An 11620-nucleotide genomic window follows, 5' to 3' on the forward strand; every position below is an offset into this window, starting at 1 on the left:
TATAGAACTAATCAAACAGGTGTTCAGGCATACCAAAAGGCTCTGATTACCACTTTCGTCAGATGGAGATGAAGACAGTGGTTCGTTGTCCTTGTTCAGTTCTCTGGATCGAGCATGTAAAACTTTCTTGATGCAAAGCAGGATAATATCATCTCAACACAAGCAAAAGTTTTGACACATCCCTTTTCTTTTAAATATGGCTGTCACAACATAAAGCCATGCACAAAATGATTAAACTGAAGAAAGAGCTTATGGGTCTATAGAGACAGTGGAGCCATAATGATCCGGCCACCGCTTTGATCCTGTGGAGGAACTAATGAGCACAAAAGAAGCTACAACAGCTCTTGTTAAAGTGTCCTTGAGAAAAAATATTGAACCCTGCACAAGCTCACTCACTGGATAAGACTGCCAAATTAGAGAAACAGCTTTGGAAGACGGGAGAACTTCCACCAAGCAGCTTTTCGCTGCGAGGCAGTGAAATATCCAACTGACCCTGACCTGAGTGCTGATATTACTGAGCTCATCCATTTTTATCATTTTGATGATCTTGCAGTGGAAATGTATTTCTTATGCAAAAGATTAATACTTCCATGAAAAGTTGATGAGTTTAGCCATGATCAGATTGTTAAATGGTAAAAAATTTACAGAATCGGTGTTATCCTTTCAGTCCTCTGGACCTCTGTGGTCCAGCTCAAAAGTCCCGAGATCTTATCCTTCACATCATACTAATTGATAGCAGTTTTCTTAATAGTACTGTCACAGTGTATGAAGCAACCTCACCTTAAAAGAACAGCGCCTACAGGCTTTCTATTACCAAGACTATCATTCCACAGCAATAATTGGGTACGTAGTTCCAAGATCTGAGAGAGAAAAATGATCTCATAATCATGGATATTAGCTCAAGTGAGCCAAGAGGAAATGTTGGATCTTAAAAAAACTTGAAGGCTCAACCACCTAATACTTTCAACCCTGAAGAAATACCAAAACGAGGTGAATCTCTATTTTTTCTGTTGAACATTTCATCAGTTGACATAGCCAAAAAGGGTAAACAATCACTTGGCCGATCTCCAAGCACTTTTATTCTAGATGGACGTATCACTTTTAAAAGGTGAAATGAACCTCTTGACCATGTTATATCCGTCCCAAGTGCATGCGCAGGTATACACATCTGTACTGAAACATTAATCTGATTCCATGTTTACAGTTCAGCCCCGGGCAAGTGTTTCCCGCAGTTGGACCAACAGAGCTCTGCTGCGCCAAATAAATGACAGAAAAGAAAATGAAGGAAAAAAAGGAGGAAAAGAAAAGGAGCAAGATGTAAAATATTTTATGGGTTTCACCGATACAATTTATACCACTGCATTATGCCTGTAGTAGAGCGCCCTGAGGCATTTATTGACGAAGGCACGTCAAACTGTTTTTTTTTTTTTTTTAAAAAGCAGGTCTTTGGTAGCTGCTGGCTATCTCTTATCACCCCCCCGAGAACCCATAGGTTAGCAGAGGTTTACCAGGCCCACGGGCAGTGCTCATTGTCTGAAAAGCAGGAAGTGGTATCTTGGGACTTTACTCAAGACTCATTCCTGCCCTGTAATAACAGAAACACACGCTGAAGAAGCCTGATGAGAACAAAAATGTAAACTGAAACAGTGTGTGAACACTGTGTTAAATGATTACTTATCATAAATATATAGTAACACAGGGAGCCAGGGAGCACCTTAATAGGGTTTTAGAGATCCAGTATTTTCCCAAAGGCCCTCAAGAATGGTGAGCCACCAATCCCATAAATTCAAGCCGTCATACTCACTATATTCTCATTTTCAATACTGCAATGTCAGAGTGAGAAACAGGAAAAGGAACACCAAGCAAAAGTTTGAGCAATTCCAAGAGATTTCTAGTTTAAAACATTTTCAGAGTGAGACCACATTCAGCCTATTGGTGCTATAGGTCTTCTAACACGTGTTTGTCAAGCACTAATTTCCCTTCATTGGAGTTTTACATCTGTGTCATGTGTGAAAGTATAAAGCTGGCATGTTTCTTCTTGCAGTATAGAGGGATGGAACCTTAATTCAGTAAGCAAACATCACATCATCTGTCAAAGATAAAGATGAAAAGAGGAGGGAAGATACAACAGCACATTGATCTTAACTAAGCTAAAGAGGCAGAATCTAAAGGTTTTGCCATAGCCCACCACAATCCCAACACTTACAGTAAATACGATTTAATATCTGGAGTTTGACGTCAACTGACGTTTGAGCAGCAACTGAAAGACTGCACAGGGAGATGTTAAGCACAATTGCTTAACAAATAAACACTGGAACAAATAAAAGCTAAAATACTTTGATTTGGCAACAAAAAGTATTCAAGCATTCGTGGAAGGCATTTCTTACTTGCTATAAACAAGCTGGTTTATGATGATTTTTAACCTAGAGACAGTGGTTATTCCACAGTGGATGTAAAACATCTACAAGTCATAATGAAATGATTGTTTTAAATGTGAAATGAATGAATAAAACAAGATAAAACAATATTAGATATCTTGAAGGTGAGAACAATTCAGAAACCACTTTGTAGACTTCAAGTGTAAAAGAAAAAAAAACACTATGTTGAAGTTTTGCACTTATGGCAGGTACAGGCAGCGTTAATCTTTAAATTTGGTGTTTCTTATGTAGATAGGTGCAGAGTAATACAAGACTGAAACTAGTGCCTTTTACACAAAAGTTTCTTGAAATCTAATGTCTTTCTCATCCAGCAATATATACAATTACTACTTGTCATCTTCTTGGTTCTCAAAACATCTTCCTAACAGGCAGTGACACGATTACAAACAGTTCATGATTTATTAGTCTCAGAGAGGAAGAACCTTGCCATAAACTTCGTTTTATTTATTAATCAACACTAAACTGATAACCCTCTATAAGATTAACTGTTCTCAGAAGAGTAATCATAAGTATTAATGTGATTATTAATGACTCTGAGTCAGCAGTTTTTCACATCAAAGAAAATAATGTGGGTGCAATTTAGTCAGAGCTTTAACCCACCCTTTCAATTTTGCCTATAATACAAATTGTTCTGATGATGCATAGCCATTTAGTTTAGGAGCTATAATGACTGCAGTTAAGAAACAAAAGATGTTTAAATGTTCGATTAATACTGAATCAAGCGCTATGCATTTAAAGTTCAAACCAGACCTCAACTGCCACAGAAATATAGTAAATCTGCTTACTGGTTAGTGGTTTGTTGTAACATCTTTCAGAAAAAAATATTTTTGGCGACTTAAAAAGTGATAGTGGTCACAAGATTCTGCAATTAGTGTCAGAAAATGGTGGACAGTTTTTCAAAAAGGAGATATTTCCGTAAAACACTTGCTGCTCTCACTCAATGAATTACTGAAAAAGCAAATTTTCCTTATACCCATTTTCAAAAGTATCTATTGATACTTTCACAAAGAGAATCCAGTGTTTAAGTGTCCCACTATGTCCAATAGTACTTGACTGTGCTTCTTGTTTAGTGCTTAGTAGACAGCACCATGTTCTATCTTACTGAGTTTGCCAATTACTGCTTTGACACAGAAAAGGCCTCTGATTTGAGAGTTGAAAGCTGAAAGCTGGTCATTACACACTGTGACAGTCCTGAATAGCCACATAACATGCATCAACTCACTCCAAACATGTGAAGCCTGTGGGGTTATGATTCAGGAGGAAGAGTGAAGCAAAATGGTGATGTCTCCTGTCATTGCAAACACATACCAGAAGAAGATGTTCACAGCACTTTTGCTCAGATCTTTTGGCTCTGGCGCAGTGAGTGTGGATATCTTGTGAAGGAGTGGGAGCAGCCCTACTGCAGTGATATATGCCTAAGAGATGGCTTCACATATCCAGTGAGACACACGTTGTTTTGTCAGAAGATTTCCTTTGGGAATGTTATAAAGCACCAACAGCTGCTGGATCTGTCGGGTAGCTGTGGTGCACACCGCGTAATGAGACATGTGCACCAGGCAAATCATTCTGGATCTAGGAGAATGATATAATTGTGTATCTATACACACAGCATTTGGCTCTCAAAGTAAGTGGTTGTGATTCTGTCTCGCCAGATAGCAAGGCATTATAGAGTGATGGAGAGCACCATCCCTAAGATGGTGTTAGTGCAAGAGAGGCACTATCTTAAGAGACAAGGACGTTTAGAGGGATTTTTGCTATTGACTCAAATGGAGGGCCGGTTAATGTTGTGTAAAACCAAAGATAAATTATACAGGATTCAGTTTTCTGATGCTTTTTCAAAAAATATTTTAACAGTAGATTAAAGTAGACACAAATACAGATGTCTAACCACCGTTAGTCTTTTAGGACTAATTTCGAGTCTCGACAGGACAAATGCCAGCTGCATATGTTGACTATAGAAAGACATGGATGAGACCCTCACACCTCGAATGATGAAGGGCAAAAGAACATTCACTGGTCTATCACAGGAAAATGCTGAACATGTTGTCACCCTGAAATAGCATATCCTTGCACCACAGAGGCTCATTTGGATCAGTGAGCGCTCGACCCCTCTTGAGGGACCAGAATCACTGCCAACTGCTCCTCCTGAATATGTGCAAAGAGCAATGTAATTGGCCATGATTAATGAGAGGAAGCATCCTCTCCTTGTAGGGAAATCTCATGTGTGCTCTTGGAAAACCTCAGTGAGCACTGGTCATTTTCGCGTGACAAAGATTTACTTCTGCACTGCTGATTTTGTCCTATGCCATACCTTTCATTTCACACTGACGATCCTGAGCCCCTCTGAAGGATAAATGCAGGATCTGATGTTAGCCAACTGCTGGACGCCAGAAAACATTTTATGCTGAGCATGTGAAAAGCATGTGTCCTCACATTAGATTTGCAGCTACATCTGATTTTCAGCATTGCAAAATTACTGTTCCGAGGACTGTACTGAATGGGGGAGGTCAGGCTCGGACTGGCAATCTGTGCGACCGGGCAAATGCCCGGTGGGCCGGTCCACATCTGGGCCGGTGGCCTCCAATTTTATTTATTGTTTTTAAATATACGATTTTCAAATGTATTTATCTAGTCTACATTTGCTAGCAGCCCGTTAATGGCCATGTGGCTCGTAATGTATTGTATACATTTTTGGGGGGGTTGCACAGACCTTGCCTCTTCAGGACAAGTTCAGAAACAGGTACGTGTTACGATTACGCCTCCTGCCCCCATCCCTCAAGTGGATCTGTCCATACCGCCATTAGGCATCATCTATGTTTCACTTAAAAATGATCAGAGTAGGCTAAATTATTATGGAGGACGACAGAGGCTCCAAGAAGAGGAAAGGGGGAGCGGAGAAGATTCGCGACAAAAAGCCCTTCAGGCCGACACTGCCAAACGTTTTAAAATAGACAATTTGTTTGCTGCTGCCAGTTGTAGTGCCGCTAGTGTTAGTGCGAGTGGAAGTAGCCACCACAGCTATGACAAAAACGTTGCTGGAGATGTCACCCCAACTGAAGAAAGATATTGTGTCGGGTCGGAGGATAGGCCTACTGACGATGAGCAGGAACATGAAGAGCTCGAGGGCAAGGAGATGAAGGACATTTTAGGACCTAAAGGTGACGTTCATGCTAGCACTTCTAGTGAAGCTAACGTTAGTTTAGAGAGGATTCCAGCGGTGGCTCAGTCGCCGATGGACTATTTCACCCGCCCTAACCAAAACGAACTGTGTTTATTTTTTAAAAACCACCCAACTGAGAACACAAAAAAGGCACTAAATAGGTGGTTATTTTGCAAGAATGGCACTGGACGTTCGTGGTTGACCTATAATGACACCACACAATGACCCTACACACACTCACTTTGGAGGCACAGACTCTGGACAATAGTATCTCTCTACAGACTTACACACACATTCACACACACCTTGGAGGTACAGATACTGGACTGTCTGTAAGTATCTCTTCAGACCCTCACACACACACACACACACACACACACACACACACACACACAAACCTATTGTCCTACGCACATTTTGCAGACACAAATGCTTGATAACCGCACCTTTCCTTTTCTGTTTTCTAGTATGTTCAAAGTTATTTGTCTATTCTGTAGCCCGGGGAAAATTGCCAGGGTCGATTTTTTTTCCCAGTCCGACCTGAGTGGAGGTGGTTAGCAAACCCATGACATGCCCCCTTTTTTTTATACATCAATGAACTGATTAATTGAAAGCTAAAGTTGCATCATTCAGTAACTGTCTGAGAGCAGACATCTACGTCTGAGAGGACATAGCTGAAAGGGCTGTGTGTCATTCATACCATCATGTTCCAAACTTGAGTCATTCCGTGGTGAGAAACCAACACTAACACACATTGATGAGTGAGAAATGAGTGTGGATGGGTTGTTTTCATTATCTGTGACAAGGGACTTTGAGCAAGAGGAAAATTGGAATCTCACTCGACATCGACACAGTGTGTGCAGCGGGAGTAGGGAAAATGTGTATCAATAGAGACAGTTGCCAATCACTCAGAGGAAAAAGAAGCAGACTGGCAGGAAGGGATCTGCTTTTATTGACAGGTGGTGGCTCTTAAAAGAACCATTGTTCGCAGCTGTTTCTGCATAAGAAAACACATTCCCCTCGTTTCACAGATAGCGCACCCAGACACAGATGTTTGTAATTTAGTGGTAGAGCAGCAGTGAACAGTTGCCACATGAGGAATGGGTGGAGGTGAAGGAGCGTGTAGCAGTGCAGCCGCTTGGGGTGCATTCAGTAATAGCTGAGAGGAGCCGGGAGTTATAGTCAATGTGACTACACCAGGAGGTCTGTAAGCTCTGGGACTATGAAATAACATAAAATATGCTTCCTCATTTTATCAGCCCCCTGTTATCCACCACTTGCAGATGTACATGTTTTCAGAAAGGATTTTTAGAAGAGTTTGTGCGGTGTGCTGGGACACACAAAAGCTTTTCTGCTTTTGTCTGGAAGCCTGTACTGGTTATTTGGCCTATGAAGTGAGTTTACGCAATCGTCATAGCTGAAAAAAAAAAGGATTCAGGCTGTAGCTCAGGAGGAAGAGCACCTTCCAATCGGAAGGGTGGTGGTTCGACTCCTGGCTTTCCTGGGCCACATATCAGTCACTGCTGCTAAATGAGTGGCTCAGTGTTGGGTTGGACATAATGACTGAGGCAAATGATGACGTGTTCTCTTCGTGAAAAAGCAGTAGTTTGATCCCTTCTGTAGAATGTTGCTTAATGGCAGCCAGGCTGCTTTCCATGTCTCTGTGAACTATCATGAAAGGCTCACAGGGTACTTTGAGTTTCGCCAGATCAGTCACCAGTTCATTGGAGATGCATTGGCAGACAAACAAGAAGCTGTCTTCTTTAGACTGCCAGTCACTGCATGCAGGGGCTGGATGCTTGGGTGACAATGGAACAATCTGAGTGCTCTTTTAAATATCTGAGAGAGAAGTCCAACAGTGGTGCACATAGGCTGTGGGAAAGGGGACGCACCAAGATATGATGTTCAAGCTTTGTTCTCAGTGTATATTCTCCTGTTAGGAAGAGGGTAGTCAGCAATACAGGGAGCTTAGACTCATGCTGTTTATTACCACAGCCTCCAGGCTTGAAGAATCCAAGATACCCAGTGCCTCCTCCGTGGTGAAGCAAGTCTACACAGCAGTTATCTCCATTTTCTTCCAACCAGGGTTCCTGCGGGGTCTTAAAAAGAGGGCTAGAATTTGGAAATAATACCTTGAAAAGACTTGAAAAAGTCTTGAATTTTGATATCTGGGTCTTAAAATTTGTGCAGTAACTTCTCCGTATCACATTCTCCTCAAACGTTTCATTTGTCAACTAGGCTACTATTATTTTGAAAAGCCTAAATAGCGTAGCCTAAATGAAGAGTGGCGGAACCAATCATTGAGAACGCAACGCTGCCCCTACCGCTCCGCCCCGGGTCCGATCACATTGCTACAGCACTGACACAGACCACAGCAACAAGCCAAGCAGAAGCGTGAAAAATCAAGGCAAATCTCAGGAGAAAACAAGAAAGTTTAACTTACGCCGTTATGTTGTTTTTTAACATTTGTTTGCTTTTCCTTGCTTCCCATTTCTTGCTGGGATTATGGGGAAATGTAAATGTAATGAAGCGTGGCGCGAGAAATAATCATTTTGTCACTGGTTAAAAGCTACGGAGCCCTTAAAATGACATGGGAGAGTAAAATAAAACCCAAGGGTTTCTCGTGCTCACGCGAAACTCTCTCGTGCGCACGCAAAACTATCTCGTTCGCACCTGAAAATTTTCTGGTGGGAACGTGAAACTTTCTCGTGCGCACGCAAAACTATCTCGTTCGCACCTGAAACTTTCTCGTGCGCACCAGAAACTTTTCTGGTGGGAACGTGAAACTTTTGTCGTGCGCACCAGAAACTTTATGGCACGCGCGCAGACTGCACAAGAAAACGTGGCAATTCATGAATTAGTGCGCCTTTATTTCAGTTTAGGACTGCACTATAAAGCAGTGGCGGTTGGTCAATAGAGGGCACTAGAGCGCCGCCCCTCCCGTGAATAAACCATAACAAATATGAAATTAATTATACATTTGTACATTGCGTTTTTACTCGTGCAGTGGTGTGATAGACTCTGCTGTAGGCTACATGCCACTGCCAGCAACCATTAAATGCTTTTGACTTTAATCTAGGCTTGCTTTTTGCTATTGGATATAAAGCCCTCCTCCAGGTGGTCGCCGGTAACACTGGAGTCTATGAGAGCTAGCAAATTTTTTTACCGCGAACAAGCAGAGGCAGCTTTTCATTGGCGCATGAAAAATTGATTCTAGTTCGCATCTCTGTGCGCCCAGACCAATGGCAGAGTTTTCCATATTTTTAATCTTAACGTGATTGGACAATTCATCAAATCAATCACGTCCATCAAGCAAGCATCCGAGGAAGCGCCGGGCTCTCGGGGAAGAAGACCACAGACAGTAGGATTGCTGCAGAGGTGAGTCTCTGTTGTAGAAATTAGTTGTTGTCCATTTTTCAGTGCAGTCAAGTCAAGTCAGCTTTATTTATATAGCACATTTAAAAACATCAGAATTGATCCAGTCTTCTACATTAGTCCTCAAAACATTAGACACACCTACCTTTTAATGTGGTCTTTGTTTTTCCTGAATATTTGTACATTTTGCAATAGAATAGGAAATTCAGAACCATCATCTACTATTATGTTGTGGTTATGGTATAACATGTGATCCATTCTAATTACAGTAGCCTATATTTCTTTATCTATCCTGTCCCAAAACTCTTTATTTAAAGGGATAATCCGGAGTAAAATGCACTTTAGGTCAATTTACGGGATGTTGGGAGTACATACGTTGAGTTGACATCAAAATCATTTAATTCTGATGTGTTTTGAGAATTTTGATTTGACCGTTTTCAGCCAAAAGTCGTTAGCCTGGAGGAGAGTGGGGCATATGGTATCGCCGCTACAAAACGCTATTTTTACACCTCTTCTACAGCTCCAAACAACATAACACTTACGTGGTAGTGAGTAGAGGGTCCCTAAATCCAAACAGAAGTGTCCCGAGGTCTTCATGTGGTCGGATAGAGAGTCCAGAATGAATTTAATCAAGCCAGTATCTTTCCGGAAATGTTGCTCCTGCAGCTGGCATCTTCAGCGTAAAGTCCGTATAGTAGAGCCGAGTGTGGAGTAACACGCTCTGGAAATTCACAATTTCGTTGCCGTTTTTTTTTACAAACATAGTCCAGTATTTGCCGGTAGGTCTGTGAAATAGGTATTATTTATTTTATAAATGGTCTTAAAAAGGTCTTAAAAAGACTTATATTTGACTTGAAGAAACCTGTAGGAACCCTGCCCAACCGTGCTGCAAGCGCCTCTGGATATTACCGCTTCTCTGCTTGAGGCAGACATGCACACTTGGGGCACGAGGCCTGGGTAGTAAAAGTAGGCCTTGTGAGGTCAAGGCTAAGACAACCGGGGTGGAGGTCAATATGTACATGACATATTTTATCAAACAGGATGAACAAAGGCAGACACTTCACACTAACAAACAAACCCTGGAAGAGTTTCAAAAACTGATCCACAGTTTTAGCTTCTTGAATATTTATGCTGAAGGTTGCACTGGTATTATAGATGGATGCATACTGTGGATGTAGATCAGGTTTGTCCCTCAGGACTGTAGAAGCTCAAGGCAATACATCTATTAAGGTATAGCTTATACTAATTAGAACCACAAGACATGAAATACAGCCATCAATTACATCTCTTTTCTATGTAAGTGTGTCCAGTGTGTGCATTTACCGTAGATTTGTCCTAAACCAGCATCACTGCTTCTGAGAGCAGAGTAGCCAGAGCTACAAGGAAGAGATTGTTCAAACAGCTACACTGCAGAGGTTAGGTTGCAGTTGAGTGCTGGGACACTGCAAGCCATACAGCTTAATTTCATAGGCTGATGGTCTCACATCAAATCAAATCAAATTTATTTGTATAGCACATTTCATGTACAAACAATTCAAAGTGCTTTACATAAAATAAAAGCATTGCAGCAGGGAGTGCAAGAAGCATTAAAAATACATAAAATAATATAAAGAGAAACAAATAAAATCATTTAAATGAATTTAAAATCAGGCAACAGTCTAGATAAGTTAAAAGATATTTCATGCATAGACACATGAGAAAAGAAATGTTTTTAACCTGGATTTAAAAATGTCTACATTTGGTGAAAGTTTAATCTCCACTGGCAGTTTGTTCCACTTGTTTGCAGCATAACAGCTAAATGCTGCTTCTCCCTGTTTAGTCTGGACTCTGGACTGGACCAGCTGACCTGAGTCCTTGGATCTAAGAGCTCTGCTGGGTTTATATTCTCTGAACATATCACTGATGTATTTTGGGCCTAAACCGTTCTGGGATTTGTAAACCATCAGCAGGCTTTTAAAATCTATTCTGTGACTGACTGGAAGCCAGTGTAAAAATTTTAAAACTGGTGTGATGTGTTCAGATCTCTTAGTCCGGGTTAAAACTCTAGCAGCAGCGTTCTGGATGAGCTGCAGATGTTTAATGCTCTTTTTGGGAAGTCCAGTTAAAAGAGCGTTACAGTAATCGAGTCTACTGGAGATGAATGCATGGATGAGTTTCTCCTGATCTTTTTGGGAGAGGAAACCTTTAATTCTGTTGATGTTTCTGAGGTGGTAAAAAGCTGCCTTGGTGACAGCTTTGATGTGGCTGCTGAAAGTCAGATCTGAGTCTATCAACACTCCGAGGTTACGAACTTGGTCAGTGATTGTAAGGTCCCGAGTCTCAAGATATTTACCAATGCTGACCCTCTTCTCTTTTCTACCAAACAGAATGATCTCAGTTTTGTCTTCATTTAATTGTAGAAAATTCTCTCTCATCCAGGTGTTTACTTCCTCCAGACACTGACACAGTACGTCTGCTGGGCTGCAGTCGTCCGGTGACAGAGACACATAAAGTTGTGTATCGTCTGCATAACTGTGATAATTGATGTTAAAATTCTGCAACATCTGACCCAAAGGGAGCATATACAAGTTAAACAGAAGAGGTCCAAGAATTGACCCCTGGGGGACTCCACAAGTCATGGCCACTCGCTCAGATTCATAGCTGCCAA

This window comes from Odontesthes bonariensis, chromosome 4 (genome assembly GCF_027942865.1).
Source record: "Odontesthes bonariensis isolate fOdoBon6 chromosome 4, fOdoBon6.hap1, whole genome shotgun sequence".
Classification (NCBI taxonomy): domain Eukaryota; kingdom Metazoa; phylum Chordata; class Actinopteri; order Atheriniformes; family Atherinopsidae; genus Odontesthes; species Odontesthes bonariensis.